This window comes from Falco punctatus (genome assembly GCF_963210335.1).
Source record: "Falco punctatus genome assembly, chromosome: 1".
NCBI lineage: Eukaryota > Metazoa > Chordata > Aves > Falconiformes > Falconidae > Falco > Falco punctatus.
The window spans coordinates 100,230,719-100,257,640 of record NC_137580.1 but is presented as its reverse complement, the minus strand read 5'-3'; the positions used below and the strand labels follow the sequence as shown (position 1 = coordinate 100,257,640).

The 26,922-nt window shown below is 35.8% G+C and overlaps 1 long non-coding RNA gene across 1 annotated transcript; it reads left to right on the top strand.

The window, feature by feature from the left end:
* Positions 1-26,516, top strand: LOC308060184. Its single transcript, XR_013926641.1, has 3 exons — positions 1-51; positions 22,973-23,204; positions 26,412-26,516. It is a non-coding gene; the product is annotated as an uncharacterized lncRNA (long non-coding RNA).
* Positions 26,517-26,922: the final 406 nt, after the last annotated feature.

Sequence of the window (26,922 nt, the reverse complement as noted above, 5' to 3'; positions counted from 1 at the left end):
TAAAATGTCGGACGGGTAAAAAAAGTCTCATGGGCAAAAAAGGTCTCACAGGTAAGAAAAGTCTCATTTGTAAAAAAAGTCTCACAGGTAAAAATTCTCACAGGTAAAAAAATTGTCATGGGCAAAAAAGGTCTCACAGGTAAGAAAAGTCTTATGAGCAAAAAAGGTCTCAAGTGTAAAAAGCCTTACGGGTAAAAAAGTCTCATGGGTAAAAAAAGTCTCATGGGTAAAAAAATTCTCACGGCTAAAAAAGGTGTCAGGTGTTGTAAGTCTAACAGGTATAAAAAGTCTCACGGCTAAAACTTTTCCTTGGTAAAAAGTGTATTGGATAAAATGCCTGACAAGTAAAAAAGGTCTGACGGGTAAAAAAAGTCTCGTGGGTGAAAAAGTCTCATGGGTAAAAAGATTCAAGTGTAAAAGTGTCTCAGGGGTAAAAAAGGTCTATCGTTTAAAAAAAGTCTCATGGCTAAAAAAAGTATCACAGGTAAAAAAAGTCTCATAGTTATAGAAAGTCTCATAGGTTCTAAAATTCTCACAGGTAAAAAAAGTATCATGGGCAAAAAAGGTCTCACAGGTAAGAAAAGTCTTATGAGCAAAAAAGGTCTCAAGTGTAAAAAGTCTTACAGGTAAAAAAGTCTCATGGGTAAAAACATTCTCACGGGTAAAAAAGGTGTCAGGTGTTGTAAGTCTAGCAGGTATAAAAAGTCTCACGGATAAAAATTTTCCTTGGTAAAAAGTCTATTGGGTAAAATGTCTGACGGGTAAAAAAAGTCTCATGGGCAAAAAAGGTCTGACAGGTAAGAAAAGTCTTATGGGCAAAAAAGGTCTCACGTGTAAAAAGTCTTACAGGTAAAAAACTCTTATGGGTAAAAAAAGTCTCACAGGTAAGAAAAGTCTTATGAGCAAAAAAGGTCTCAAGTGTAAAAAGTCTTACGGGTAAAAAAGTCTCATGGGTAAAAAAAGTCTCACAGGTAAAAGATCTCACTGGTTAAAAAATTCTCGGGCAAAAAAGGTCTCACAGGTAAGAAAAGTCTTATGAGCAAAAAAGGTCTCAAGTGTAAAAAGTCTTACGGGTAAAAAAGTCTCATGGGTAGAAAAAATCTCACGGGTAAAAAAGGTGTCAGGTGTTGTAAGTCTAACAGGTATAAAAAGTCTCACGGCTAAAACTTTTCCTTGGTAAACAGTCTATTGGGTAAAATGTCTGACGGATAAAAAAAGTCTCATGGGCAAAAAAGGTCTGACAGGTAAGAAAAGTCTTATGGGCAAAAAAGGTCTCACGTGTAAAAAGTCTTACAGGTAAAAAACTCTTATGGGTAAAAAAAGTCTCACAGGTAAGAAAAGTCTTATGAGCAAAAAAGGTCTCAAGTGTAAAAAGTCTTACGGGTAAAAAAGTCTCATGGGTAAAAAAAGTCTCACAGGTAAAAGATCTCACTGGTAAAAAAATTGTCGGGCAAAAAAGGTCTCACAGGTAAGAAAAGTCTTATGAGCAAAAAAGGTCTCAAGTGTAAAAAGTCTTACGGGTAAAAAAGTCTCATGGGTAAAAAAATTCTCACGGGTAAAAAAGGTGTCAGGTGTTGTAAGTCTAACAGGTATAAAAGGTCTCACGGATAAAAATTTTCCTTGGTAAACAGTCTATTGGGTAAAATGTCTGACGGGTAAAAAAAGTCTCATGGGCAAAAAAGGTCTGACAGGTAAGAAAAGTCTCACGGGCAAAAAAGGTCTCACAGGTAAGAAAAGTCTCATGCGTAAAAAAAGTCTCACAGGTAAAAGATCTCACAGGTAAAAAAAGTCTCATGGGCAAAAAAGGTCTGACAGGTAAGAAAAGTCTTATGAGCAAAAAAGGTCTCAAGTGTAAAAAGTCTTACGGGTAAAAAAGTCTCATGGGTAAAAAAAGTCTCATGGGTAAAAAAATTCTCACGGCTAAAAAAGGTGTCAGGTGTTGTAAGTCTAACAGGTATAAAAAGTCTCACGGCTAAAACTTTTCCTTGGTAAAAAGTGTATTGGGTAAAATGCCTGACAAGTAAAAAAGGTCTGACGGGTAAAAAAAGTCTCGTGGGTGAAAAAGTCTCATGGGTAAAAAGATTCAAGTGTAAAAGTGTCTCAGGGGTAAAAAAGGTCTATCGTTTAAAAAAAGTCTCATGGCTAAAAAAAGTATCACAGGTAAAAAAAATCTCATAGTTATAGAAAGTCTTATAGGTTCTAAAATTCTCAGTGGTAAAAAAAGTCTCATGGGCAAAAAAGGTCTGACAGGTAAGAAAAGTCTTATGAGCAAAAAAGGTCTCAAGTGTAAAAAGTCTTACGGGTAAAAAAGTCTCATGGGTAAAAAAATCTCATGGGTAAAAAAATTCTCACGGGTAAAAAAGGTGTCAGGTGTTGTAAGTCCAGGAGGTATAAAAAGTCTCACGGATAAAAATTTTCCTTGGTAAAAAGTCTATTGGGTAAAATGTCTGACGGGTAAAAAAAGTCTCATGGGCAAAAAAGGTCTGACAGGTAAGAAAAGTCTCATGGGCAAAAAAGGTCTGACAGGTAAGAAAAGTGTTATGAGCAAAAAAGGTCTCACGTGTAAAAAGTCTTACGGGTAAAAAAGTCTCATGGGTAAAAAAAGTCTCATGGGTAAAAAAATTCTCACGGCTAAAAAAGGTGTCAGGTGTTGTAAGTCTAACAGGTATAAAAAGACTCACGGCTAAAATTTTTCCTTGGTAAAAAGTGTATTGGGTAAAATGCCTGACAAGTAAAAAAGGTCTGACGGGTAAAAAAAGTCTCGTGGGTGAAAAAGTCTCATGGGTAAAAAGTTTCAAGTGTAAAAGTGTCTCAGGGGTAAAAAAGGTCTATCGTTTTAAAAAAGTCTCATGGCTAAAAAAAGTATCACAGGTAAAAAAAAGTCTCATAGTTATAGAAAGTCTCATAGGTTCTAAAATTCTCACAGGTAAAAAAATTGTCATGGGCAAAAAAGGTCTGACAGGTAAGAAAAGTCTTATGAGCAAAAAAGGTCTCAAGTGTAAAAAGTCTTACGGGTAAAAAAGTCTCATGGGTAAAAAAATTCTCACGGGTAAAAAAGGTGTCAGGTGTTGTAAGTCTAGCAGGTATAAAAAGTTTCACGGATAAATATTTTCCTTGGTAAACAGTCTATTGGGTAAAATGTCTGACGGGTAAAAAAAGTCTCATGGGTAAAAAAGGTCTCACAGGTAAGAAAAGTCTTATGGGCAAAAAAGGTCTCACGTGTAAAAAGTCTTACGGGTAAAAAAGTCTCATGGGTAAAAAAAGTCTCACAGGTAAAAGATCTCACAGGTAAAAAAATTGTCGGGCAAAAAAGGTCTCACAGGTAAGAAAAGTCTTATGAGCAAAAAAGGTCTCAAGTGTAAAAAGTCTTACGGGTAAAAAAGTCTCATGGGTAAAAAAATTCTCACGGGTAAAAAAGGTGTCAGGTTTTTTAAGTCTAGCAGGTATAAAAAGTCTCACGGATAAAAATTTTCCTTGGTAATCAGTCTATTGGGTAAAATGTCTGACGGGTAAAAAAAGTCTCATGGGCAAAAAAGGTCTCACAGGTAAGAAAAGTCTCATGGGCAAAAAAGGTCTGACAGGTAAGAAAAGTGTTATGAGCAAAAAAGGTCTCAAGTGTAAAAAGTCTTACGGGTAAAAAAGTCTCATGGGTAAAAAAATTCTCATGGGTAAAAAAGGTGTCAGGTGTTGTAAGTCTAACAGGTATAAAAAGTCTCACGGATAAAAATTTGCCTTGGTAAACAGTCTATTGGGTAAAATGTCTGACGGATAAAAAAAGTCTCATGGGCAAAAAAGGTCTGACAGGTAAGAAAAGTCTTATGGGCAAAAAAGGTCTCACGTGTAAAAAGTCTTACGGGTAAAAAAGTCTCATGGGTAAAAAAAGTCTCATGGGTAAAAAAATTCTCACGGCTAAAAAAGGTGTCAGGTGTTGTAAGTCTAACAGGTATAAAAAGTCTCACGGCTAAAACTTTTCCTTGGTAAAAAGTGTATTGGGTAAAATGCCTGACAAGTAAAAAAGGTCTGACGGGTAAAAAAAGTCTCGTGGGTGAAAAAGTCTCATGGGTAAAAAGTTTCAAGTGTAAAACTGTCTCAGGGGTAAAAAAGGTCTATCGTTTTAAAAAAGTCTCATGGCTAAAAAAAGTATCACAGGTAAAAAAAAGTCTCATAGTTATAGAAAGTCTCATAGGTTCTAAAATTCTCACAGGTAAAAAAAGTCTCATGGGCAAAAAAGGTCTCACAGGTAAGAAAAGTCTCATGGGTAAAAAAATTCTCACGGGTAAAAAAGGTGTCAGGTGTTGTAAGTCTAACAGGTATAAAAAGTCTCACGGATAAAAATTTGCCTTGGTAAACAGTCTATTGGGTAAAATGTCTGACGGGTAAAAAAAGTCTCATGGGCAAAAAAGGTCTGACAGGTAAGAAAAGTCTCACGGGCAAAAAAGGTCTCACAGGTAAGAAAAGTCTCATGCGTAAAAAAAGTCTCATGGGTAAAAAAAGTCTCACAGGTAAAAAAATTCTCATGGGCAAAAAAGATCTGACAGGTAAGAAAAGTCTTATGAGCAAAAAAGGTCTCAAGTGTAAAAAGTCTTACGGGTAAAAAAGTCTCATGGGTAAAAAAATTCTCACGGGTAAAAAAGGTGTCAGGTGTTGTAAGTCTAACAGGTATAAAAAGTCTCACGGATAAAAATTTTCCTTGGTAAACAGTGTATTGGGTAAAATGTCTGACGGATAAAAAAAGTCTCATGGGCAAAAAAGGTCCCACAGGTAAGAAAAGTCTTATGGGCAAAAAAGGTCTCACGTGTAAAAAGTCTTACGGGTAAAAAAGTCTCATGGGTAAAAAAAGTCTCATGGGTAAAAAAATTCTCACGGCTAAAAAAGGTGTCAGGTGTTGTAAGTCTAACAGGTATAATAAGTCCCACGGCTAAAACTTTTCCTTGGTAAAATGTGTATTGGGTAAAATGCCTGACAAGTAAAAAAGGTCTGACGGGTAAAAAAAGTCTCGTGGGTGAAAAAGTCTCATGGGTAAAAAGTTTCAAGTGTAAAAGTGTCTCAGGGGTAAAAAAGGTCTATCGTTTAAAAAAAGTATCATGGCTAAAAAAAGTATCACAGGTAAAAAAAATCTCATAGTTATAGAAAGTCTTATAGGTTCTAAAATTCTCACAGGTAAAAAAAGTCTCATGGGCAAAAAAGGTCTGACAGGTAAGAAAAGTCTTATGAGCAAAAAAGGTCTCAAGTGTAAAAAGTCTTACGGGTAAAAAAGTCTCATGCGTAAAAAAATCTCATGGGTAAAAAAATTCTCACGGGTAAAAAAGGTGTCAGGTGTTGTAAGTCTAGCAGGTATGAAAAGTCTCAAGGATAAAAATTTTCCTTGGTAAACAGTCTATTGGGTAAAATGTCTGACGGATAAAAAAAGTCTCATGGGCAAAAAAGGTCTGACAGGTAAGAAAAGTCTCATGGGCAAAAAAGGTCTCACAGGTAAGAAAAGTCTCATGCGTAAAAAAAGTCTCACAGGTAAAAATTCTCAGTGGTAAAAAAATTGTCATGGGCAAAAAAGGTCTCACAGGTAAGAAAAGTCTTATGAGCAAAAAAGGTCTCAAGTGTAAAAAGTCTTACGGGTAAAAAAGTCTCATGGGTAAAAACATTCTCACGGGTAAAAAAGGTGTCAGGTGTTGTAAGTCTAGCAGGTATAAAAAGTCTCACGGATAAAACTTTTCCTTGGTAACCAGTCTATTGGGTAAAATGTCTGACGGATAAAAAAAGTCTCATGGGCAAAAAAGGTCTCACAGGTAAGAAAAGTCTCATGGGCAAAAAAGGTCTCACAGGTAAGAAAAGTCTCATGCGTAAAAAAAGTCTCACAGGTAAAAATTCTCACAGGTAAAAAAATTCTCATGGGCAAAAAAGGTCTCACAGGTAAGAAAAGTCTTATGAGCAAAAAAGGTCTCAAGTGTAAAAAGTCTTACGGGTAAAAAACTCTCATGGGTAGAAAAAATCTCACGGGTAAAAAAGGTGTCAGGTGTTGTAAGTCTAGCAGGTATAAAAAGTCTCACGGATAAAAATTTTCCTTGGTAAACAGTCTATTGGGTAAAATGTCTGACGGATAAAAAAAGTCTCATGGGCAAAAAAGGTCTGACAGGTAAGAAAAGTCTCATGGGCAAAAAAGGTCTCACAGGTAAGAAAATCTCATGCATAAAAAAAGTCTCACAGGTAAAAATTCTCAGTGGTAAAAAAATTCTCATGGGCAAAAAAGGTCTCACAGGTAAGAAAAGTCTTATGAGCAAAAAAGGTCTCAAGTGTAAAAAGTCTTACGGGTAAAAAAGTCTCATGGGTAAAAAAATTCTCACGGCTAAAAAAATTCTCACGGCTAAAAAAGGTGTCAGGTGTTGTAAGTCTAGCAGGTATAAAAAGTCTCACGGATAAAAATTTTCCTTGGTAAAAAGTCTCTCGCGTAAAAACTCTGACAAGTGAAAAAGGTCTGACGGATAAAAAAAGTCTCATGGGTGAAAAAGTCTCATGGGTAAAAAGTTTCAAGTGTAAAAGTGTCTCAGGGGTAAAAAAGGTCTATCGTTTAAAAAAAGTCTCATGGCTAAAAAAAGTATCACAGGTAAAAAAAAGTCTCATAGTTATAGAAAGCCTCATAGGTTCTAAAATTCTCACAGGTAAAAAAAGTCTCATGGGCAAAAAAGGTCTCACAGGTAAGAAAAGTCTTATGAGCAAAAAAGGTCTCAAGTGTAAAAAGTCTTACGGGTAAAAAAGTCTCATGGGTAGAAAAAATCTCACGGGTAAAAAAGGTGTCAGGTGTTGTAAGTCTAGCAGGTATAAAAAGTCTCACGGATAAAAATTTTCCTTGGTAAACAGTCTATTGGGTAAAATGTCTGACGGGTAAAAAAAGTCTCATGGGCAAAAAAGGTCTCACAGGTAAGAAAAGTCTCATGGGCAAAAAAGGTCTCACAGGTAAGAAAAGTCTCATGCGTAAAAAAAGTCTCACAGGTAAAAATTCTCAGTGGTAAAAAAATTGTCATGGGCAAAAAAGGTCTCACAGGTAAGAAAAGTCTTATGAGCAAAAAAGGTCTCAAGTGTAAAAAGTCTTACGGGTAAAAAAGTCTCATGGGTAAAAAAAGTCTCATGGGTAAAAAAATTCTCACGGCTAAAAAAGGTGTCAGGTGTTGTAGGTCTAACAGGTATGAAAAGTCTCACGGCTAAAACTTTTCCTTGGTAAAAAGTGTATTGGGTAAAATGCCTGACAAGTAAAAAAGGTCTGACGGGTAAAAAAAGTCTCGTGGGTGAAAAAGTCTCATGGGTAAAAAGTTTCAAGTGTAAAAGTGTCTCGGGGTAAAAAAGGTCTATCGTTTAAAAAAAGTCTCATGACTAAAAAAAGTATCACAGGTAAAAAAAGTCTCATAGTTATAGAAAGTCTCATAGGTTCTAAAATTCTCACAGGTAAGAAAAGTCTCATGGGCAAAAAAGGTCTCACAGGTAAAAAAATTCTCGGGCAAATAAGGTCTCACAGGTAAGAAAAGTCTTATGAGCAAAAAAGGTCTCAAGTGTAAAAAGTCTTACGGGTAAAAAAGTCTCATGGGTAAAAACATTCTCACGGGTAAAAAAGGTGTCAGGTGTTGTAAGTCTAGCAGGTATAAAAAGTCTCACGGATAAAACTTTTCCTTGGTAACCAGTCTATTGGGTAAAATGTCTGACGGATAAAAAAAGTCTCATGGGCAAAAAAGGTCTCACAGGTAAGAAAAGTCTCATGGGCAAAAAAGGTCTCACAGGTAAGAAAAGTCTCATGCGTAAAAAAAGTCTCACAGGTAAAAATTCTCACAGGTAAAAAAATTCTCATGGGCAAAAAAGGTCTCACAGGTAAGAAAAGTCTTATGAGCAAAAAAGGTCTCAAGTGTAAAAAGTCTTACGGGTAAAAAACTCTCATGGGTAGAAAAAATCTCACGGGTAAAAAAGGTGTCAGGTGTTGTAAGTCTAGCAGGTATAAAAAGTCTCACGGATAAAAATTTTCCTTGGTAAACAGTCTATTGGGTAAAATGTCTGACGGATAAAAAAAGTCTCATGGGCAAAAAAGGTCTGACAGGTAAGAAAAGTCTCATGGGCAAAAAAGGTCTCACAGGTAAGAAAATCTCATGCATAAAAAAAGTCTCACAGGTAAAAATTCTCAGTGGTAAAAAAATTCTCATGGGCAAAAAAGGTCTCACAGGTAAGAAAAGTCTTATGAGCAAAAAAGGTCTCAAGTGTAAAAAGTCTTACGGGTAAAAAAGTCTCATGGGTAAAAAAATTCTCACGGCTAAAAAAATTCTCACGGCTAAAAAAGGTGTCAGGTGTTGTAAGTCTAGCAGGTATAAAAAGTCTCACGGATAAAAATTTTCCTTGGTAAAAAGTCTCTCGCGTAAAAACTCTGACAAGTGAAAAAGGTCTGACGGATAAAAAAAGTCTCATGGGTGAAAAAGTCTCATGGGTAAAAAGTTTCAAGTGTAAAAGTGTCTCAGGGGTAAAAAAGGTCTATCGTTTAAAAAAAGTCTCATGGCTAAAAAAAGTATCACAGGTAAAAAAAAGTCTCATAGTTATAGAAAGCCTCATAGGTTCTAAAATTCTCACAGGTAAAAAAAGTCTCATGGGCAAAAAAGGTCTCACAGGTAAGAAAAGTCTTATGAGCAAAAAAGGTCTCAAGTGTAAAAAGTCTTACGGGTAAAAAAGTCTCATGGGTAGAAAAAATCTCACGGGTAAAAAAGGTGTCAGGTGTTGTAAGTCTAGCAGGTATAAAAAGTCTCACGGATAAAAATTTTCCTTGGTAAACAGTCTATTGGGTAAAATGTCTGACGGGTAAAAAAAGTCTCATGGGCAAAAAAGGTCTCACAGGTAAGAAAAGTCTCATGGGCAAAAAAGGTCTGACAGGTAAGAAAAGTGTTATGAGCAAAAAAGGTCTCAAGTGTAAAAAGTCTTACGGGTAAAAAAGTCTCATGGGTAAAAAAATTCTCATGGGTAAAAAAGGTGTCAGGTGTTGTAAGTCTAACAGGTATAAAAAGTCTCACGGATAAAAATTTGCCTTGGTAAACAGTCTATTGGGTAAAATGTCTGACGGATAAAAAAAGTCTCATGGGCAAAAAAGGTCTGACAGGTAAGAAAAGTCTCATGGGCAAAAAAGGTCTCACAGGTAAGAAAATCTCATGCATAAAAAAAGTCTCACAGGTAAAAATTCTCAGTGGTAAAAAAATTCTCATGGGCAAAAAAGGTCTCACAGGTAAGAAAAGTCTTATGAGCAAAAAAGGTCTCAAGTGTAAAAAGTCTTACGGGTAAAAAAGTCTCATGGGTAAAAAAATTCTCACGGCTAAAAAAATTCTCACGGCTAAAAAAGGTGTCAGGTGTTGTAAGTCTAGCAGGTATAAAAAGTCTCACGGATAAAAATTTTCCTTGGTAAAAAGTCTCTCGCGTAAAAACTCTGACAAGTGAAAAAGGTCTGACGGATAAAAAAAGTCTCATGGGTGAAAAAGTCTCATGGGTAAAAAGTTTCAAGTGTAAAAGTGTCTCAGGGGTAAAAAAGGTCTATCGTTTAAAAAAAGTCTCATGGCTAAAAAAAGTATCACAGGTAAAAAAAAGTCTCATAGTTATAGAAAGCCTCATAGGTTCTAAAATTCTCACAGGTAAAAAAAGTCTCATGGGCAAAAAAGGTCTCACAGGTAAGAAAAGTCTTATGAGCAAAAAAGGTCTCAAGTGTAAAAAGTCTTACGGGTAAAAAAGTCTCATGGGTAGAAAAAATCTCACGGGTAAAAAAGGTGTCAGGTGTTGTAAGTCTAGCAGGTATAAAAAGTCTCACGGATAAAAATTTTCCTTGGTAAACAGTCTATTGGGTAAAATGTCTGACGGGTAAAAAAAGTCTCATGGGCAAAAAAGGTCTCACAGGTAAGAAAAGTCTCATGCGTAAAAAAAGTCTCACAGGTATAAATTCTCAGTGGTAAAAAAATTCTCATGGGCAAAAAAGGTCTCACAGGTAGGAAAAGTCTTATGAGCAAAAAAGGTCTCAATTGTAAAAACTCTTACGGGTAAAAAAGTCTCATGGGTAGAAAAAATCTCATGGGTAAAAAAGGTGTCAGGTGTTGTAAGTCTAACAGGTATAAAAAGTCTCACGGATAAAAATTTTCCTTGGTAAACAGTCTATTGGGTAAAATGTCTAGACGGATAAAAAAAGTCTCATGGGCAAAAAAGGTCTCACAGGTAAGAAAAGTCTTATGGGCAAAAAAGGTCTCACGTGTAAAAAGTCTTACGGGTAAAAAAGTCTCATGGGTAAAAAAAGTCTCACAGGTAAAAGATCTCACAGGTAAAAAAATTGTCGGGCAAAAAAGGTCTCACAGGTAAGAAAAGTCTTATGAGCAAAAAAGGTCTCAAGTGTAAAAAGTCTTACGGGTAAAAAAGTCTCATGGGTAAAAACATTCTCATGGGTAAAAAAGGTGTCAGGTGTTGTAAGTCTAGCAGGTATAAAAAGTCTCATGGATAAAAATTTTCCTTGGTAAACAGTCTATTGGGTAAAATGTCTGACGGGTAAAAAAAGTCTCATGGGCAAAAAAGGTCTCACAGGTAAGAAAAGTCTCATGGGCAAAAAAGGTCTCACAGGTAAGAAAAGTCTCATGCGTAAAAAAAGTCTCACAGGTATAAATTCTCAGTGGTAAAAAAATTCTAATGGGCAAAAAAGGTCTCACAGGTAAGAAAAGTCTTATGAGCAAAAAAGGTCTCAAGTGTAAAAAGTCTTACGGGTAAAAAAGTCTCATGGGTAAAAAAATTCTCACGGGTAAAAAAGGTGTCAGGTGTTGTAAGTCTAACAGGTATAAAAAGTCTCACGGATAAAAATTTTCCTTGGTAAACAGTCTATTGGGTAAAATGTCTGACGGATAAAAAAAGTCTCATGGGCAAAAAAGGTCCCACAGGTAAGAAAAGTCTTATGGGCAAAAAAGGTCTCACGTGTAAAAAGTCTTACAGGTAAAAAACTCTTATGGGTAAAAAAAGTCTCACAGGTAAGAAAAGTCTTATGAGCAAAAAAGGTCTCAAGTGTAAAAAGTCTTACGGGTAAAAAAGTCTCATGGGTAAAAAAAGTCTCACAGGTAAAAGATCTCACTGGTAAAAAAATTGTCGGGCAAAAAAGGTCTCACAGGTAAGAAAAGTCTTATGAGCAAAAAAGGTCTCAAGTGTAAAAAGTCTTACGGGTAAAAAAGTCTCATGGGTAAAAAAATTCTCACGGGTAAAAAAGGTGTCAGGTGTTGTAAGTCTAACAGGTATAAAAAGTCTCACGGATAAAAATTTTCCTTGGTAAACAGTCTATTGGGTAAAATGTCTGACGGGTAAAAAAAGTCTCATGGGCAAAAAAGGTCTGACAGGTAAGAAAAGTCTCACGGGCAAAAAAGGTCTCACAGGTAAGAAAAGTCTCATGCGTAAAAAAAGTCTCACAGGTAAAAGATCTCACAGGTAAAAAAATTCTCATGGGCAAAAAAGGTCTGACAGGTAAGAAAAGTGTTATGAGCAAAAAAGGTCTCAAGTGTAAAAAGTCTTACGGGTAAAAAAGTCTCATGGGTAAAAAAATTCTCACGGGTAAAAAAGGTGTCAGGTGTTGTAAGTTTAACAGGTATAAAAAGTCTCACGGATAAAAATTTTCCTTGGTAAACAGTCTATTGGGTAAAATGTCTGACGGATAAAAAAAGTCTCATGGGCAAAAGAGATCCCACAGGTAAGAAAAGTCTTATGGGCAGAAAAGGTCTCACGTGTAAAAAGTCTTACGGGTAAAAAAGTCTCATGGGTAAAAAAAGTCTCATGGGTAAAAAAATTCTCACGGCTAAAAAAGGTGTCAGGTGTTGTAAGTCTAACAGGTATAAAAAGTCTCACGGCTAAAACTTTTCCTTGGTAAAAAGTGTATTGGGTAAAATGCCTGACAAGTAAAAAAGGTCTGACGGGTAAAAAAAGTCTCGTGGGTGAAAAAGTCTCATGGGTAAAAAGTTTCAAGTGTAAAAGTGTCTCAGGGGTAAAAAAGGTCTATCGTTTAAAAAAAGTCTCATGGCTAAAAAAAGTATCACAGGTAAAAAAAGTCTCATAGTTATAGAAAGTCTCATAGGTTCTAAAATTCTCAGTGGTAAAAAAAGTCTCATGGGCAAAAAAGGTCTGAGAGGTAAGAAAAGTCTTATGAGCAAAAAAGGTCTCAAGTGTAAAAAGTCTTACGGGTAAAAAAGTCTCATGGGTAAAAAAATCTCATGGGTAAAAAAATTCTCACGGGTAAAAAAGGTGTCAGGTGTTGTAAGTCTAGGAGGTATAAAAAGTCTCACGGATAAAAATTTTCCTTGGTAAAAAGTCTATTGGGTAAAATGTCTGACGGATAAAAAAAGTCTCATGGGCAAAAAAGGTCTGACAGGTAAGAAAAGTCTCATGGGCAAAAAAGGTCCCACAGGTAAGAAAAGTCTTATGAGCAAAAAAGGTCTCACGTGTAAAAAGTCTTACGGGTAAAAAAGTCTCATGGGTAAAAAAAGTCTCATGGGTAAAAAAATTCTCACGGCTAAAAAAGGTGTCAGGTGTTGTAAGTCTAACAGGTATAAAAAGACTCACAGCTAAAACTTTTCCTTGGTAAAAAGTGTATTGGGTAAAATGCCTGACAAGTAAAAAAGGTCTGACGGGTAAAAAAAGTCTCGTGGGTGAAAAAGTCTCATGGGTAAAAAGTTTCAAGTGTAAAAGTGTCTCAGGGGTAAAAAAGGTCTATCGTTTTAAAAAAGTCTCATGGCTAAAAAAAGTATCACAGGTAAAAAAAAGTCTCATAGTTATAGAAAGTCTCATAGGTTCTAAAATTCTCACAGGTAAAAAAAGTCTCATGGGCAAAAAAGGTCTGACAGGTAAGAAAAGTCTTATGAGCAAGAAAGGTCTCAAGTGTAAAAAGTCTTACGGGTAAAAAAGTCTCATGGGTAAAAACATTCTCACGGGTAAAAAAGGTGTCAGGTGTTGTAAGTCTAGCAGGTATAAAAAGTCTCACGGATAATTATTTTCCTTGGTAAACAGTCTATTGGGTAAAATGTCTGACGGGTAAAAAAAGTCTCATGGGTAAAAAAGGTCTCACAGGTAAGAAAAGTCTTATGGGCAAAAAAGGTCTCACGTGTAAAAAGTCTTACGGGTAAAAAAGTCTCATGGGTAAAAAAAGTCTCACAGGTAAAAGATCTCACAGGTAAAAAAATTCTCGGGCAAAAAAGGTCTCACAGGTAAGAAAAGTCTTATGAGCAAAAAAGGTCTCAAGTGTAAAAAGTCTTACGGGTAAAAAAGTCTCATGGGTAAAAAAATTCTCACGGGTAAAAAAGGTGTCAGGTTTTTTAAGTCTAGCAGGTATAAAAAGTCTCACGGATAAAAATTTTCCTTGGTAATCAGTCTATTGGGTAAAATGTCTGACGGGTAAAAAAAGTCTCATGGGCAAAAAAGGTCTGACAGGTAAGAAAAGTCTCATGGGCAAAAAAGGTCTCACAGGTAAGAAAAGTCTTATGAGCAAAAAAGGTCTCAAGTGTAAAAACTCTTACGGGTAAAAAAGTCTCATGGGTAAAAAAATTCTCATGGGTAAAAAAGGTGTCAGGTGTTGTAAGTCTAACAGGTATAAAAAGTCTCACGGATAAAAATTTGCCTTGGTAAACAGTCTATTGGGTAAAATGTCTGACGGATAAAAAAAGTCTCATGGGCAAAAAAGGTCTGACAGGTAAGAAAAGTCTTATGGGCAAAAAAGGTCTCACGTGTAAAAAGTCTTACGGGTAAAAAAGTCTCATGGGTAAAAAAAGTCTCATGGGTAAAAAAATTCTCACGGCTAAAAAAGGTGTCAGGTGTTGTAAGTCTAACAGGTATAAAAAGTCTCATGGCTAAAACTTTTCCTTGGTAAAAAGTGTATTGGGTAAAATGCCTGACAAGTAAAAAAGGTCTGACGGGTAAAAAAAGTCTCGTGGGTGAAAAAGTCTCATGGGTAAAAAGTTTCAAGTGTAAAACTGTCTCAGGGGTAAAAAAGGTCTATCGTTTTAAAAAAGTCTCATGGCTAAAAAAAGTATCACAGGTAAAAAAAAGTCTCATAGTTATAGAAAGTCTCATAGGTTCTAAAATTCTCACAGGTAAAAAAAGTCTCATGGGCAAAAAAGGTCTCACAGGTAAGAAAAGTCTTATGAGCAAAAAAGGTCTCAAGTGTAAAAAGTCTTACGGGTAAAAAAGTCTCATGGGTAAAAAAATTCTCACGGGTAAAAAAGGTGTCAGGTGTTGTAAGTCTAGCAGGTATAAAAAGTCTCACGGATAATTATTTTCCTTGGTAAACAGTCTATTGGGTAAAATGTCTGACGGGTAAAAAAAGTCTCATGGGCAAAAAAGGTCTGACAGGTAAGAAAAGTCTTATGGGCAAAAAAGGTCTCACGTGTAAAAAGTCTTACGGGTAAAAAGGTCTCATGGGTAAAAAAAGTCTCACAGGTAAAAGATCTCACAGGTAAAAAAATTGTCGGGCAAAAAAGGTCTCACAGGTAAGAAAAGTCTTATGAGCAAAAAAGGTCTCAAGTGTAAAAAGTCTTACGGGTAAAAAAGTCTCATGGGTAAAAAAATTCTCACGGGTAAAAAAGGTGTCAGGTGTTGTAAGTCTAACAGGTATAAAAAGTCTCACGGATAAAAATTTGCCTTGGTAAACAGTCTATTGGGTAAAATGTCTGACGGGTAAAAAAAGTCTCATGGGCAAAAAAGGTCTGACAGGTAAGAAAAGTCTCACGGGCAAAAAAGGTCTCACAGGTAAGAAAAGTCTCATGCGTAAAAAAAGTCTCATGGGTAAAAAAAGTCTCACAGGTAAAAAAATTCTCATGGGCAAAAAAGATCTGACAGGTAAGAAAAGTCTTATGAGCAAAAAAGGTCTCAAGTGTAAAAAGTCTTACGGGTAAAAAAGTCTCATGGGTAAAAAAAGTCTCATGGGTAAAAAAATTCTCACGGCTAAAAAAGGTGTCAGGTGTTGTAAGTCTAACAGGTATAATAAGTCCCACGGCTAAAACTTTTCCTTGGTAAAATGTGTATTGGGTAAAATGCCTGACAAGTAAAAAGGTCTGACGGGTAAAAAAAGTCTCGTGGGTGAAAAAGTCTCATGGGTAAAAAGTTTCAAGTGTAAAAGTGTCTCAGGGGTAAAAAAGGTCTATCGTTTAAAAAAAGTATCATGGCTAAAAAAAGTATCACAGGTAAAAAAAATCTCATAGTTATAGAAAGTCTTATAGGTTCTAAAATTCTCACAGGTAAAAAAAGTCTCATGGGCAAAAAAGGTCTGACAGGTAAGAAAAGTCTTATGAGCAAAAAAGGTCTCAAGTGTAAAAAGTCTTACGGGTAAAAAAGTCTCATGCGTAAAAAAATCTCATGGGTAAAAAAATTCTCACGGGTAAAAAAGGTGTCAGGTGTTGTAAGTCTAGCAGGTATGAAAAGTCTCAAGGATAAAAATTTTCCTTGGTAAACAGTCTATTGGGTAAAATGTCTGACGGATAAAAAAAGTCTCATGGGCAAAAAAGGTCTGACAGGTAAGAAAAGTCTCATGGGCAAAAAAGGTCTCACAGGTAAGAAAAGTCTCATGCGTAAAAAAAGTCTCACAGGTAAAAATTCTCAGTGGTAAAAAAATTGTCATGGGCAAAAAAGGTCTCACAGGTAAGAAAAGTCTTATGAGCAAAAAAGGTCTCAAGTGTAAAAAGTCTTACGGGTAAAAAAGTCTCATGGGTAAAAAAAGTCTCATGGGTAAAAAAATTCTCACGGCTAAAAAAGGTGTCAGGTGCTGTAGGTCTAACAGGTATGAAAAGTCTCACGGCTAAAACTTTTCCTTGGTAAAAAGTGTATTGGGTAAAATGCCTGACAAGTAAAAAAGGTCTGACGGGTAAAAAAAGTCTCGTGGGTGAAAAAGTCTCATGGGTAAAAAGTTTCAAGTGTAAAAGTGTCTCAGGGGTAAAAAAGGTCTATCGTTTAAAAAAAGTCTCATGGCTAAAAAAAGTATCACAGGTAAAAAAAGTCTCATAGTTATAGAAAGTCTCATAGGTTCTAAAATTCTCACAGGTAAGAAAAGTCTCATGGGCAAAAAAGGTCTCACAGGTAAAAAAATTCTCGGGCAAATAAGGTCTCACAGGTAAGAAAAGTCTTATGAGCAAAAAAGGTCTCAAGTGTAAAAAGTCTTACGGGTAAAAAAGTCTCATGGGTAAAAAAAGTCTCATGGGTAAAAAAATTCTCACGGGTAAAAAAGGTGTCAGGTGTTGTAAGTCTAACAGGTATAAAAAGTCTCACGGATAAAAATTTGCCTTGGTAAACAGTCTATTGGGTAAAATGTCTGACGGGTAAAAAAAGTCTCATGGGCAAAAAAGGTCTGACAGGTAAGAAAAGTCTCACGGGCAAAAAAGGTCTCACAGGTAAGAAAAGTCTCATGCGTAAAAAAAGTCTCATGGGTAAAAAAAGTCTCACAGGTAAAAAAATTCTCATGGGCAAAAAAGATCTGACAGGTAATAAAAGTCTTATGAGCAAAAAAGGTCTCAAGTGTAAAAAGTCTTACGGGTAAAAAAGTCTCATGGGTAAAAAAAGTCTCATGGGTAAAAAAATTCTCACGGCTAAAAAAGGTGTCAGGTGTTGTAAGTCTAACAGGTATAATAAGTCCCACGGCTAAAACTTTTCCTTGGTAAAATGTGTATTGGGTAAAATGCCTGACAAGTAAAAAAGGTCTGACGGGTAAAAAAAGTCTCGTGGGTGAAAAAGTCTCATGGGTAAAAAGTTTCAAGTGTAAAAGTGTCTCAGGGGTAAAAAAGGTCTATCGTTTAAAAAAAGTATCATGGCTAAAAAAAGTATCACAGGTAAAAAAAATCTCATAGTTATAGAAAGTCTTATAGGTTCTAAAATTCTCACAGGTAAAAAAAGTCTCATGGGCAAAAAAGGTCTGACAGGTAAGAAAAGTCTTATGAGCAAAAAAGGTCTCAAGTGTAAAAAGTCTTACGGGTAAAAAAGTCTCATGCGTAAAAAAATCTCATGGGTAAAAAAATTCTCACGGGTAAAAAAGGTGTCAGGTGTTGTAAGTCTAGCAGGTATGAAAAGTCTCAAGGATAAAAATTTTCCTTGGTAAACAGTCTATTGGGTAAAATGTCTGACGGATAAAAAAAGTCTCATGGGCAAAAAAGGTCTGACAGGTAAGAAAAGTCTCATGGGCAAAAAAGGTCTCACAGGTAAGAAAAGTCTCATGCGTAAAAAAAGTCTCACAGGTAAAAATTCTCAGTGGTAAAAAAATTGTCATGGGCAAAAAAGGTCTCACAGGTAAGAAAAGTCTTATGAGCAAAAAAGGTCTCAAGTGTAAAAAGTCTTACGGGTAAAAAAGTCTCATGGGTAAAAAAAGTCTCATGGGTAAAAAAATTCTCACGGCTAAAAAAGGTGTCAGGTGCTGTAGGTCTAACAGGTATGAAAAGTCTCACGGCTAAAAGTTTTCCTTGGTAAAAAGTGTATTGGGTAAAATGCCTGACAAGTAAAAAAGGTCTGACGGGTAAAAAAAGTCTCGTGGGTGAAAAAGTCTCATGGGTAAAAAGTTTCAAGTGTAAAAGTGTCTCAGGGGTAAAAAAGGTCTATCGTTTAAAAAAAGTCTCATGGCTAAAAAAAGTATCACAGGTAAAAAAAGTCTCATAGTTATAGAAAGTCTCATAGGTTCTAAAATTCTCACAGGTAAGAAAAGTCTCATGGGCAAAAAAGGTCTCACAGGTAAAAAAATTCTCGGGCAAATAAGGTCTCACAGGTAAGAAAAGTCTTATGAGCAAAAAAGGTCTCAAGTGTAAAAAGTCTTACGGGTAAAAAAGTCTCATGGGTAAAAACATTCTCACGGGTAAAAAAGGTGTCAGGGGTTCTAAGTCTAGCAGGTATAAAAAGTCTCACGGATAAAACTTTTCCTTGGTAAACAGTCTATTGGGTAAAATGTCTGACGGATAAAAAAAGTCTCATGGGCAAAAAAGGTCTCACAGGTAAGAAAAGTCTCATGGGCAAAAAAGGTCTCACAGGTAAGAAAAGTCTCATGCGTAAAAAAAGTCTCACAGGTAAAAATTCTCACAGGTAAAAAAATTCTCATGGGCAAAAAAGGTCTCACAGGTAAGAAAAGTCTTATGAGCAAAAAAGGTCTCAAGTGTAAAAAGTCTTACGGGTAAAAAACTCTCATGGGTAGAAAAAATCTCATGGGTAAAAAAGGTGTCAGGTGTTGTAAGTCTAGCAGGTATAAAAAGTCTCACGGATAAAAATTTTCCTTGGTAAACAGTCTATTGGGTAAAATGTCTGACGGATAAAAAAAGTCTCATGGGCAAAAAAGGTCTGACAGGTAAGAAAAGTCTCATGGGCAAAAAAGGTCTCACAGGTAAGAAAATCTCATGCATAAAAAAAGTCTCACAGGTAAAAATTCTCAGTGGTAAAAAAATTCTCATGGGCAAAAAAGGTCTCACAGGTAAGAAAAGTCTTATGAGCAAAAAAGGTCTCAAGTGTAAAAAGTCTTACGGGTAAAAAAGTCTCATGGGTAAAAAAATTCTCACGGCTAAAAAAATTCTCACGGCTAAAAAAGGTGTCAGGTGTTGTAAGTCTAGCAGGTATAAAAAGTCTCACGGATAAAAATTTTCCTTGGTAAAAAGTCTCTCGCGTAAAAACTCTGACAAGTGAAAAAGGTCTGACGGATAAAAAAAGTCTCATGGGTGAAAAAGTCTCATGGGTAAAAAGTTTCAAGTGTAAAAGTGTCTCAGGGGTAAAAAAGGTCTATCGTTTAAAAAAAGTCTCATGGCTAAAAAAAGTATCACAGGTAAAAAAAAGTCTCATAGTTATAGAAAGCCTCATAGGTTCTAAAATTCTCACAGGTAAAAAAAGTCTCATGGGCAAAAAAGGTCTCACAGGTAAGAAAAGTCTTATGAGCAAAAAAGGTCTCAAGTGTAAAAAGTCTTACGGGTAAAAAAGTCTCATGGGTAGAAAAAATCTCACGGGTAAAAAAGGTGTCAGGTGTTGTAAGTCTAGCAGGTATAAAAAGTCTCACGGATAAAAATTTTCCTTGGTAAACAGTCTATTGGGTAAAATGTCTGACGGGTAAAAAAAGTCTCATGGGCAAAAAAGGTCTCACAGGTAAGAAAAGTCTCATGGGCAAAAAAGGTCTGACAGGTAAGAAAAGTGTTATGAGCAAAAAAGGTCTCAAGTGTAAAAAGTCTTACGGGTAAAAAAGTCTCATGGGTAAAAAAATTCTCATGGGTAAAAAAGGTGTCAGGTGTTGTAAGTCTAACAGGTATAAAAAGTCTCACGGATAAAAATTTTCCTTGGTAAACAGTCTATTGGGTAAAATGTCTGACGGATAAAAAAAGTCTCATGGGCAAAAAAGGTCTGACAGGTAAGAAAAGTCTCATGGGCAAAAAAGGTCTCACAGGTAAGAAAATCTCATGCATAAAAAAAGTCTCACAGGTAAAAATTCTCAGTGGTAAAAAAATTCTCATGGGCAAAAAAGGTCTCACAGGTAAGAAAAGTCTTATGAGCAAAAAAGGTCTCAAGTGTAAAAAGTCTTACGGGTAAAAAAGTCTCATGGGTAAAAAAATTCTCACGGCTAAAAAAATTCTCACGGCTAAAAAAGGTGTCAGGTGTTGTAAGTCTAGCAGGTATAAAAAGTCTCACGGATAAAAATTTTCCTTGGTAAAAAGTCTCTCGCGTAAAAACTCTGACAAGTGAAAAAGGTCTGACGGATAAAAAAAGTCTCATGGGTGAAAAAGTCTCATGGGTAAAAAGTTTCAAGTGTAAAAGTGTCTCAGGGGTAAAAAAGGTCTATCGTTTAAAAAAAGTCTCATGGCTAAAAAAAGTATCACAGGTAAAAAAAAGTCTCATAGTTATAGAAAGCCTCATAGGTTCTAAAATTCTCACAGGTAAAAAAAGTCTCATGGGCAAAAAAGGTCTCACAGGTAAGAAAAGTCTTATGAGCAAAAAAGGTCTCAAGTGTAAAAAGTCTTACGGGTAAAAAAGTCTCATGGGTAGAAAAAATCTCACGGGTAAAAAAGGTGTCAGGTGTTGTAAGTCTAGCAGGTATAAAAAGTCTCACGGATAAAAATTTTCCTTGGTAAACAGTCTATTGGGTAAAATGTCTGACGGGTAAAAAAAGTCTCATGGGCAAAAAAGGTCTCACAGGTAAGAAAAGTCTCATGCGTAAAAAAAGTCTCACAGGTATAAATTCTCAGTGGTAAAAAAATTCTCATGGGCAAAAAAGGTCTCACAGGTAGGAAAAGTCTTATGAGCAAAAAAGGTCTCAATTGTAAAAAGTCTTACGGGTAAAAAAGTCTCATGGGTAGAAAAAATCTCATGGGTAAAAAAGGTGTCAGGTGTTGTAAGTCTAACAGGTATAAAAAGTCTCACGGATAAAAATTTTCCTTGGTAAACAGTCTATTGGGTAAAATGTCTAGACGGATAAAAAAAGTCTCATGGGCAAAAAAGGTCTCACAGGTAAGAAAAGTCTTATGGGCAAAAAAGGTCTCACGTGTAAAAAGTCTTACGGGTAAAAAAGTCTCATGGGTAAAAAAAGTCTCACAGGTAAAAGATCTCACTGGTAAAAAAATTGTCGGGCAAAAAAGGTCTCACAGGTAAGAAAAGTCTTATGAGCAAAAAAGGTCTCAAGTGTAAAAAGTCTTACGGGTAAAAAAGTCTCATGGGTAAAAACATTCTCATGGGTAAAAAAGGTGTCAGGTGTTGTAAGTCTAGCAGGTATAAAAAGTCTCACGGATAAAAATTTTCCTTGGTAAACAGTCTATTGGGTAAAATGTCTGACGGATAAAAAAAGTCTCATGGGCAAAAAAGGTCCCACAGGTAAGAAAAGTCTATGGGCAAAAAAGGTCTCACAGGTAAGAAAATCTCATGCATAAAAAAAGTCTCACAGGTAAAAATTCTCAGTGGTAAAAAAATTCTCATGGGCAAAAAAGGTCTCACAGGTAAGAAAAGTCTTATGAGCAAAAAAGGTCTCAAGTGTAAAAAGTCTTACGGGTAAAAAAGTCTCATGGGTAAAAAAATTCTCACGGCTAAAAAAATTCTCACGGCTAAAAAAGGTGTCAGGTGTTGTAAGTCTAGCAGGTATAAAAAGTCTCACGGATAAAAATTTTCCTTGGTAAAAAGTCTCTCGCGTAAAAACTCTGACAAGTGAAAAAGGTCTGACGGATAAAAAAAGTCTCATGGGTGAAAAAGTCTCATGGGTAAAAAGTTTCAAGTGTAAAAGTGTCTCAGGGGTAAAAAAGGTCTATCGTTTAAAAAAAGTCTCATGGCTAAAAAAAGTATCACAGGTAAAAAAAAGTCTCATAGTTATAGAAAGCCTCATAGGTTCTAAAATTCTCACAGGTAAAAAAAGTCTCATGGGCAAAAAAGGTCTCACAGGTAAGAAAAGTCTTATGAGCAAAAAAGGTCTCAAGTGTAAAAAGTCTTACGGGTAAAAAAGTCTCATGGGTAGAAAAAATCTCACGGGTAAAAAAGGTGTCAGGTGTTGTAAGTCTAGCAGGTATAAAAAGTCTCACGGATAAAAATTTTCCTTGGTAAACAGTCTATTGGGTAAAATGTCTGACGGGTAAAAAAAGTCTCATGGGCAAAAAAGGTCTCACAGGTAAGAAAAGTCTCATGCGTAAAAAAAGTCTCACAGGTATAAATTCTCAGTGGTAAAAAAATTCTCATGGGCAAAAAAGGTCTCACAGGTAGGAAAAGTCTTATGAGCAAAAAAGGTCTCAATTGTAAAAAGTCTTACGGGTAAAAAAGTCTCATGGGTAGAAAAAATCTCATGGGTAAAAAAGGTGTCAGGTGTTGTAAGTCTAACAGGTATAAAAAGTCTCACGGATAAAAATTTTCCTTGGTAAACAGTCTATTGGGTAAAATGTCTAGACGGATAAAAAAAGTCTCATGGGCAAAAAAGGTCTCACAGGTAAGAAAAGTCTTATGGGCAAAAAAGGTCTCACGTGTAAAAAGTCTTACGGGTAAAAAAGTCTCATGGGTAAAAAAAGTCTCACAGGTAAAAGATCTCACTGGTAAAAAAATTGTCGGGCAAAAAAGGTCTCACAGGTAAGAAAAGTCTTATGAGCAAAAAAGGTCTCAAGTGTAAAAAGTCTTACGGGTAAAAAAGTCTCATGGGTAAAAACATTCTCATGGGTAAAAAAGGTGTCAGGTGTTGTAAGTCTAGCAGGTATAAAAAGTCTCACGGATAAAAATTTTCCTTGGTAAACAGTCTATTGGGTAAAATGTCTGACGGATAAAAAAAGTCTCATGGGCAAAAAAGGTCCCACAGGTAAGAAAAGTCTATGGGCAAAAAAGGTCTCACGTGTAAAAAGTCTTACGGGTAAAAAAGTCTCATGGATAGAATAAGTCTCACGGGTAAAAAAATTCTCACGGGTAAAAAAGGTGTCAGGTGTTGTAAGTCTAACAGTTATAAAAAGTCTAACAGCTAAAAATTTTCCTTGGTAAAGGTGTATTGGGTAAAATGCCTGACAAGTAAAAAAGGTCTGACGGGTAAAAAAAGTCTCGTGGTTGAAAAAGTCTCATGGGTAAAAAGTTTCAAGTGTAAAAGTGTCTCAGGGGTAAAAAAGGTCTATCGTTTAAAAAAAGTCCCATGGCTAAAAAAAGTATCACAGGTAAAAAAAATCTCATAGTTATAGAAAGTCTTATAGGTTCTAAAATTCTCACAGGTAAAAAAAGTGTCATGGGCAAAAAAGGTCTGAGAGGTAAGAAAAGTCTTATGAGCAAAAAAGGTCTCAAGTGTAAAAAGTCTTACGGGTAAAAAAGTCTCATGGGTAAAAAAATTCTCACGGGTAAAAAAGGTGTCAGGTGTTGTAACTCTAGCAGGTATAAAAAGTCTCACGGATAAAAATTTTCCTTGGTAAACAGTCTATTGCGTAAAATGTCTGACGGGTAAAAAAAGTCTCATGGGCAAAAAAGGTCTCACAGGTAAGAAAAGTCTCATGCATAAAAAAAGTCTCACAGGCATAAATTCTCACAGGTAAAAAAATTGTCATTGGCAAAAAAGGTCTCACAGGTAAGAAAAGTCTTATGAGCAAAAAAGGTCTCAAGTGTAAAAAGTCTTACGGGTAAAAAAGTCTCACGGGTAAAAAAAGTCTCATGGGTAAAAAAATTCTCACGGCTAAAAAAGGTGTCAGGTGTTGTAAGTCTAACAGGTATAAAAAGTCTCACGGATAAAAATGTTCCTTGGTAAAAAGTCTCTCGCGTAAAATGTCTGACAAGTGAAAAAGGTCTGACGGATAAAAAAAGTCTCATTGGTGAAAAAGTCTCATGGGTAAAAAGTTTCAAGTGTAAAAGTGTCTCAGGGGTAAAAAAGGTCTATCGTTTAAAAAAAGTCTCATGGCTAAAAAAAGTATCACAGGTAAAAACAAGTCTCATAGTTATAGAAAGTCTCATAGGTTCTAAAATTCTCACAGGTAAAAAAAGTCTCATGGGGAAAAAGGTCTGACAGGTAAGAAAAGTCTTATGAGCAAAAAAGGTCTCAAGTGTAAAAAGTCTTACGGGTAAAAAAGTCTCATGGATAGAATAAGTCTCACGGGTAAAAAAGGTGTCAGGTGTTGTAAGTCTAGCAGGTATAAAAAGTCTCACGGATAAAAATTTTCCTTGGTAAACAGTCTATTGGGTAAAATGTCTGACGGATAAAAGAAGTCTCATGGGTAAAAAAAGTCTCTCAGGTAAAAGATCTCACTGGTAAAAAAATTGTCGGGCAAAAAAGGTCTCACAGGTAAGAAAAGTCTTATGGGCAAAAAAGGCCTCACGTGTAAAAAGTCTTACGAGTAAAAAAGTCTCATGGGTAAAAAAATTCTCACGGGTAAAAAAGGTGTCAGGTGTTGTAAGTCTAGCAGGTATAAAAAGTCTCACAGATAAAAATTTTCCTTGGTAAACAGTCTATTGGGTATAATGTCTGACGGATAAAAAAAGTCTCATGGGCAAAAAAGGTCTGACAGGTAAGAAAAGTCTCATGGGCAAAAAAGGTCTCACAGGTAAGAAAAGTCTCATGCATAAAAAAAGTCTCACAGGTAAAAAAATTCTCATGGGCAAAAAAGGTCTCACAGGTAAGAAAAGTCTTATGAGCAAAAAAGGTCTCAAGTGTAAAAAGTCTTACGGGTAAAAAAGTCTCATGGGTAAAAAAAGTCTCATGGGTAAAAAAATTCTCACGGCTAAAAAAGGTGTCAGGTGCTGTAGGTCTAACAGGTATGAAAAGTCTCACGGCTAAAACTTTTCCTTGGTAAAAAGTGTATTGGGTAAAATGCCTGACAAGTAAAAAAGGTCTGACGGGTAAAAAAAGTCTCGTGGGTGAAAAAGTCTCATGGGTAAAAAGTTTCAAGTGTAAAAGTGTCTCAGGGGTAAAAAAGGTCTATCGTTTAAAAAAAGTCTCATGGCTAAAAAAAGTATCACAGGTAAAAAAAGTCTCATAGTTATAGAAAGTCTCATAGGTTCTAAAATTCTCACAGGTAAAAAAAGTCTCATGGGCAAAAAAGGTCTCACAGGTAAAAAAATTCTCGGGCAAATAAGGTCTCACAGGTAAGAAAAGTCTTATGAGCAAAAAAGGTCTCAAGTGTAAAAAGTCTTACGGGTAAAAAAGTCTCATGGGTAAAAACATTCTCACGGGTAAAAAAGGTGTCAGGGGTTGTAAGTCTAGCAGGTATAAAAAGTCTCACGGATAAAAATTTTCCTTGGTAAACAGTCTATTGGGTAAAATGTCTGACGGGTAAAAAAAGTCTCATGGGCAAAAAAGGTCTGACAGGTAAGAAAAGTCTCATGGGCAAAAAAGGTCTCACAGGTAAGAAAAGTCTCATGGGTAAAAAAAGTCTCACAGGTAAAAAAATTCTCATGGGCAAAAAAGGTCTCACAGGTAAGAAAAGTCTCATGGGCAAAAAAGGTCTGACAGGTAAGAAAAGTGTTATGAGCAAAAAAGGTCTCAAGTGTAAAAAGTCTTACGGGTAAAAAAGTCTCATGGGTAAAAAAATTCTCATGGGTAAAAAAGGTGTCAGGTGTTGTAAGTCTAACAGGTATAAAAAGTCTCACGGATAAAAATTTTCCTTGGTAAACAGTCTATTGGGTAAAATGTCTGACGGATAAAAAAAGTCTCATGGGCAAAAAAGGTCTCACAGGTAAGAAAAGTCTTATGGGCAAAAAAGGTCTCACAGGTAAGAAAAGTCTCATGCGTAAAAAAAGTCTCACAGGTAAAAATTCTCACAAGTAAGAAAATTCTCATGGGCAAAATAGGTATCACAGGTAAGAAAAGTCTTATGAGCAAAAAAGGTCTCAAGTGTAAAAAGTCTTACGGGTAAAAAAGTCTCATGGGTAAAAATATTCTCATGGGTAAAAAAGGTGTCAGGTGTTGTAAGTCTAGCAGGTATAAAAAGTCTCACGGCTAAAAATTTTCCTTGGTAAACAGTCTATTGGGTAAAATGTCTGACGGGTAAAAAAAGTCTCATGGGCAAAAAAGGTCTGACACGTAACAAAAGTCTCATGGGCAAAAAAGGTCTCACAGGTAAGAAAAGTCTCATGCGTAAAAAAAGTCTCACAGGTAAAAATTCTCAGTGGTAAAAAAATTCTCATGGGCAAAAAAGGTCTCACAGGTAAGAAAAGTCTTATGAGCAAAAAAGGTCTCAAGTGTAAAAAGTCTTACGGGTAAAAAAGTCTCATGGGTAGAAAAAATCTCACCGGTAAAAAAGGTGTCAGGTGTTGTAAGTCTAGCAGGTATAAAAAGTCTCACGGATAAAAATTTTCCTTGGTAAACAGTCTATTGGGTAAAATGTCTGACGGATAAAAAAAGTCTCATGGGCAAAAAAGGTCTCACAGGTAAGAAAAGTCTCATGCGTAAAAAAAGTCTCACGTGTAAAAAGTCTTACAGGTAAAAAACTCTTATGGGTAAAAAAAGTCTCACAGGTAAGAAAAGTCTTATGAGCAAAAAAGGTCTCAAGTGTAAAAAGTCTCGCAGGTAAAAAAGTCTCATGGGTAAAAAAATTCTCATGGGTAAAAAAGGTGTCAGGTGTTGTAAGTCTAACAGGTATAAAAAGTCTCACGGATAAAAATTTTCCTTGGTAAACAGTCTATTGGGTAAAATGTCTAGACGGATAAAAAAAGTCTCATGGGCAAAAAAGGTCTCACAGGTAAGAAAAGTCTTATGGGCAAAAAAGGTCTCAAGTGTAAAAAGTCTTACAGGTAAAAAAGTCTCATGGGTAAAAAAAGTCTCATGGGTAAAAAAATTCTCACAGCTAAAAAAGGTGTCAGGTGTTGTAAGTCTAGCAGGTATAAAAAGTCTCACGGATAAAAATTTTCCTTGGTAAAAAGTCTCTCGCGTAAAAAATCTGACAAGTGAAAAAGGTCTGACGGATAAAAAAAGTCTCATGGGTGAAAAAGTCTCATGGGTAAAAAGTTTCAAGTGTAAAAGTGTCTCAGGGGTAAAAAAGGTCTATCGTTTAAAAAAAGTCTCATGGCTAAAAAAAGTATCACAGGTAAAAAAAAGTCTCATAGTTATAGAAAGCCTCATAGGTTCTAAAATTCTCACAGGTAAAAAAAGTCTCATGGGCAAAAAAGGTCTGACAGGTAAGAAAAGTCTTATGAGCAAAAAAGGTCTCAAGTGTAAAAAGTCTTACGGGTAAAAAAGTCTCATGGGTAAAAAAATTCTCACGGGTAAAAAAGGTGTCAGGTGTTGTAAGTCTAGCAGGTATAAAAAGTCTCACGGATAAAAATTTTCCTTGGTAAACAGTCTATTGGGTAAAATGTCTGACGGGTAAAAAAAGTCTCATGGGCAAAAAAGGTCTCACAGGTAAGAAAAGTCTCATGCGTAAAAAAAGTCTCACAGGTATAAATTCTCACAGGTAAAAAAATTGTCATGGGCAAAAAAGGTCTCACAGGTAAGAAAAGTCTTATGAGCAAAAAAGCTCTCACGTGTAAAAAGTCTTACGGGTAAAAAAGTCT